This window comes from Crassostrea angulata, chromosome 2 (assembly GCF_025612915.1).
Source record: "Crassostrea angulata isolate pt1a10 chromosome 2, ASM2561291v2, whole genome shotgun sequence".
Taxonomy (NCBI): Eukaryota; Metazoa; Mollusca; class Bivalvia; order Ostreida; family Ostreidae; genus Magallana; species Magallana angulata.
This window is the reverse complement of record NC_069112.1, coordinates 24,735,771-24,741,167: the sequence shown is the minus strand read 5'-3', so window position 1 is coordinate 24,741,167 and position 5,397 is coordinate 24,735,771. Positions and strand designations below refer to the sequence as shown.

Genomic DNA, 5,397 nt, shown 5'->3' with positions numbered 1-5,397 from the left:
GCAATTTGAAGGTTCCTAATGTCAAGTAAATGAGAACCCGGCCTATCTATCAGAAGTAGAATGAGAAACTAAATGTGGCTATAATGACTGTTAATTGTGTTAACTTTACCAGTAAACTGTTTACACAGTAAAATTGCAAGTTACAGATAGGTGGTAAAATAAGGCGAAAAGAAGGTGGATGGGACATAGTAAACTAAACACCATCCCTGCATGTTTTATGCGTACATTATTCATCACAATCTACCCATTCATGGTTTACAAAGTAATAAACAAGGTCAACTAAAAACCATACACAACCGATTAAACTAAACTAGAGGTGCTGTGAGCGGGCTTACAAATGATACCCTCCAATGAAAATACAATTTTTTACTGTATTACACAGAAATATACTAGCTGTGGTATAGGAATAAAACGGGAAATTTGGGGCAATTATATAATGTAATGAAACGGAAAGCAAATTGGTAAACATATTGTACCAAAATTGTGGAGTTGTAGACATGAATGTTTTTATTGACCTTGAACCTACTTGAACAAATGACCCAAGGTCTGGACATATTTTCGGGTCACGGGGAATCTTTGTGTCAAGTTTGTAGCTAATTGTAATCATTATCCATTACAAGATATTGGCCTAGACAGGAATTATGCAATTTTTTCCCTTGAACTTGCACAAACGATCTTGTTCAAAATCATGACACATCCTCAGGTCATAAGCAATCATTATGTGAAGCAATAACTTCCAGTGGTCTGTTAGTAAATTGGGTGGCCGCTGGCTGCATTACGCTGTATTTGGTGGCCATTTTGTCCACTATTTTGTTACATGATATTTCATCCTGTTAGTTGATTACAGATCCGGATCATTTTGATCGTTATGAAAACATGGAGTCGCTTGGGTAATTAAATAATTATGTGTATCTTATATGTGTTTAAATCAAATACGATGAAATATGTTTACCTTTTTTTGTGTGCAAAATAACGACGGCATCCTAAAATCCAGACATGTCTTAAACTTATTAGAACCCGACACTCTAAATGAAGCAATTGGTCAATTGCTTATATGTCATAGCTAGTTACGAGTGTTTCGGCGGTATTAATAGCACATGTCATTTCAAAATTGTTATAAGGCCCGCCTCGTCAGGAGTTCATAGTCGTATTTTGTTGGTGTGGTTCAACAGTTCAATGACACGGCATCTCATAGAATAAATGTCACAGGACCATTATTACAAGGAAATCCCCAAAACATTTTACTTTATACAAAGATGTAAAATAAATAATGTACATTAAAACATGTGAAATAACATACGTAAATAAATGACTGCCGTCATGAGAAAAGGGCCCTTATCTTTTGACGTCACAATGCTCAGAAAACGACGTCAAAGTAGCGGCATTGTAAACGCAGTTTTTTTTATTTTCTGTTTCTATTTTGTTTTTCTGCATCTGTGTTGTGTTTTTTGAATAATTAGAGTATGGCCTTGTTTAAATACCGATAATAATAATTGATAAATAATAATAATATATAATAGAATAATTAAAAAAATAATTAATAATAATAAATAATAATAAAATAATAATTGACGTTCGTGATGTCGTGTCGTTTTCGACCAGCTACGTCAAAGTCGTGTTAACATGTCTTACTAAAATTGTCATAAAATGCTTAAAATACACAAGATCTTGGATATCTTTGTATATTTGTATTCAGTAAGAGTTGACTAATCGGAATTGAGAAAAAATGAGTTTGTGAAATTTTGACCTTAAGGGCCCTTTTTCTCCTGACGGCAGTCAAATCTGTAATTACGATAAAACATGTCTTTTGATGCATTTGTGTTTATATATTGATTTACATGATGCTGCATGCAAACTGGAATGGCCACCTGTCTTTTACGGCCATTCTTCAAATTTCCCCCAAGGTGGCCGTTTAAAACAGGTTTGACTGTATTAAGGAGGTTAACACTGTTGTTTTCATCTATTAAACCAATGATTTGTTAGCATATATATATCTTAATCCTTCTTTTAAGAAGCTGGTTAACAAAACACTACAGAATGTAAATGGCACTTGTTGGTTGAAATGATTCAACCCTTAATGTTTACTTCTATGTGACGGATAATAATAACCATAATTTGAAACAATACTGCAAAACAAATGGAAAACACAGCATTTTATTTTATTCTTCATGATGTACCAAAAATTTTCAAAAAAGAAATTATAAAAAGAATCAAAAATGCAAAACAAGAGGCCTAAGGGCCACATCACTCACCCGAGCAACAATGGCCAACTAATATACAGTGTAATAAGTAAAATATAAAATATCTTTCAAAATATTTTGTAAGAAAAATATGTATAGTTTAATTTTTTTCACCTTTTTTGGACATTAAACATTTAATATTGAGGCCCTTTAAAAGATAAAGATTCTAAATAATTATCCTCTTTATATTTCTATGTTAAATTTAATCCTGCATTATGGCCCATATCTTACCCTTGGGATTTGAATAGACTTGAATATACAATACTTGAGGATGCTTACACTTCAGTTAAAACTTTTCTGGCTAATAGGTTTTAGAGAAGAAGATTTTTAAAAATGTTTTACTATATATTTCTTTGTAAGGATATGACCCCCCCCTTCCAGATCATGATTTAAACACAAATCTGCACTACCTTAGGATGCTTCCACACAAAAATTAGCTTTTCTGGACAAATGGATTATAAGAATAAAATTTTTATATAATGTCAACAAATTTGTAATTATTCTTAAATATTTACATCGACTGAGTATGATTCCCTCTTTTTTTTACGGAAACTTTATTCATAGCTCTATAGAAACAGCCAGACTGAAATCTACCCCGTTTAAAAACTATGTCAAAAACTACAGCAACATAAGATAAATAATGGACTGCATGAAATAATCATGATAATGTTGGACTCAAATTCCCAAAGGAGACGATTCGGCTGTTTCTTTTAGGTAACGTACTGATGTACATTAACAGTAATTAAGTGAATTTTCATTTTAATAATTTGTTAAAAGAAAGATGTAAATATAAACAATAATGTGCTTTCTTTGATGATTCATGTGGGTTATAAAGGTAGCGAACATTGAAGAAAATTTTTTAACATCACCCACTGACGCGGAAGATGATTTCAAATGTGAAAAGTTTACCACTACCACAAACAACAACGACAGATAACAGACAAATTTTGTTCCGAAAAGCTCACTTGAGCCTCAGGTTCAGCTGAGCTTAAAACTTTTTATCAAGGTTATACAATGGAATTCAAAGCTTAGAACAAATCTAACAGACTCAAACTTGTAGTATATTGTCCATCAATTTGTTGGGAATCACTGTATGGTACAAGACACATTAAGTTGTCCAGTCCTGTCAGGTATCATAGCATGGTAACGGACATGATAGTTTCCAAGTAATCAATTTGGAATCATATCATGGTAACACAAACGATAAGTTATCCTGTTATTTGTTGAGAACTAAGACCTGGGAATGCGCATGGTAGTTTTTTAACCATTATGTTTGGGACCACTTTTTGAAACACCATAAAGTCTATAAATGTCTTAAAGCTACTCCTTTTTCCATTTGGGATAGTGGGAAAAAAACTCGCTGCAACTGCCAAAAAAAAAAACCAACAAAAATTATTAGTCATTAGAGAACTTGAGACCATATTTATCAAAATCTAAGATTTTATCAATGTTTCAATTAAATGGTTGTATGATATAATTTTAAAAAATATGCCTTAATTATAAAAATAATATTTCATTAAAAATTATTTCATGCTACTGAAAATATTAACTACCTCGAAGCAATGTTTTTTAGAGTATGCATGGTATGCTTCTTGGCGCAAACATCGATCCAGCATCAGCCATCAACATTCCTGCAACAAAGTAGGCAAAACCATCACTAATGTGAACAAAAAAACCTGAGAAGAAAAAAGCAGGACATTCAAGACCTTAAAATGTGAACTTGCCTATACACCTATAAGAGCAGAAGGAGATGCCATGTTTAACAATGCCACCTTTAGTGCCATCAGGAAAACATCATTACAAGTTGCCACACAAATGACATATACCATACTTTAAATGGTACCAAGAAGAATGTTGTGGCAATGTTTTGTGCCAACAAACTGTGCAGGAAAGGCACCCATCTTAGAGCCAAGGGAAAGGAAGTTACCTGCTGAGGACATGAAGACTGCACTGCAACCTTTCCTCCAGAGACCACCATTGGAGATGTAAGAGATGGGCTGTGCTAAGCATCGGTGAGCTGCATAGTTTCGGCCATCCACTCAACATTTCCCATTTCACCAGTGATGGAGACGGTGCTGCTGCTTCTGGTGCATCTGAAAAGCAAGAGCATGTAACTGAAGACCTCAAAGACCTGCGCCACTTCTTTGACTTCAAAAACAGACTGCTTAGGCTCCATTCAGCAGTCACATGTTTCTGGGAAGAACAAAAGCCATTACAGAATTGATGCAGAGAAGATTTGCCCTGGACCTGAAGCTTAGATGTAGGACCAAGTACAACAAGAGGCCCATGGGCCACATCGCTCACCTGAGCAACAATAGGCATGATAAAATCAGCTTAATGGAGATCGACATAATACAAAATATCTGGACAATGTAGTAATACATGTAGATATTCTTATGTTTATAATCAAGTCCCATTTTTGACAGGATGATTATATATTCATATCACATGTTGAGCATCGCAGTTCTCAACAAGATCCTAGACAATTGTTTATACATGGGATATAAACCTACATCAAACTCTGAACCCCAAGAATCGTCCAGGGGCAAAAGTCTTAACAATTTTAAAGAATCACAAATTGGCAAAATGTTTGCATATAAGTAAAAGCATATATATTATAACATTTCAGTTTTTGTGAATTAAAAATGTTTTCCTTTGTAAAATTGGATCCTGAATGTGGCCCCACCCTACTCCTCAAAATTTTTATTTTAACGAATTTGAATCTACACTACCCAAGGTTGCTTTTACTAAAGTTACAGATTTTCTAGACAAATGGTTTTGTAGAAGATTTTTCTCCATATATTCCTATGTCAAAAATTTGTCTCCCTCCCCCCTCCCCGTTGTGACCCCATCCTACCCCCGGGGATCATGGTTTGAACAAACTTTAATCTACCTAGTCCTTACCTGAGGATACTTCCACATAAGTTTCACCTTTCCTAGCTACTTAGTTTTAGAGATTTTAAAGATTTACTCTATATATTCCTATGTAAAAATTCGATCCCCATTGTGACCCCACCCTACCCCCAGGGGTCATGATTTTCACATCTTGATTCTACACTAGCTGAGGGTGCTTCCACATAAGTTTCAGCTTTCCTGGCTGATTAGTTTCTGAAAGGAAGATTTTTAAAGATTTACTCTATAAATTCCTATGTAAAAA

At 34.2% G+C, this 5,397-nt stretch overlaps 1 long non-coding RNA gene across 3 annotated transcripts in view; it reads right to left on the bottom strand.

Annotated features, from left to right (window-relative positions):
• Positions 1 to 2,136: 2,136 nt before the first annotated feature.
• The window catches only part of LOC128173515 (uncharacterized), an 11,027-nt gene continuing 7,766 nt past the window's right edge, over positions 2,137 to 5,397 (bottom strand). For all 3 annotated transcript variants that reach the window (XR_008242513.1, XR_008242514.1, XR_008242512.1), the window contains 3 exons: positions 4,168 to 4,333; positions 3,794 to 3,871; positions 2,137 to 3,606 (listed from right to left, as the gene is read on the bottom strand). This is a non-coding gene — a long non-coding RNA (uncharacterized LOC128173515). The remainder of the gene's footprint in view (positions 3,607 to 3,793; positions 3,872 to 4,167; positions 4,334 to 5,397) is intronic.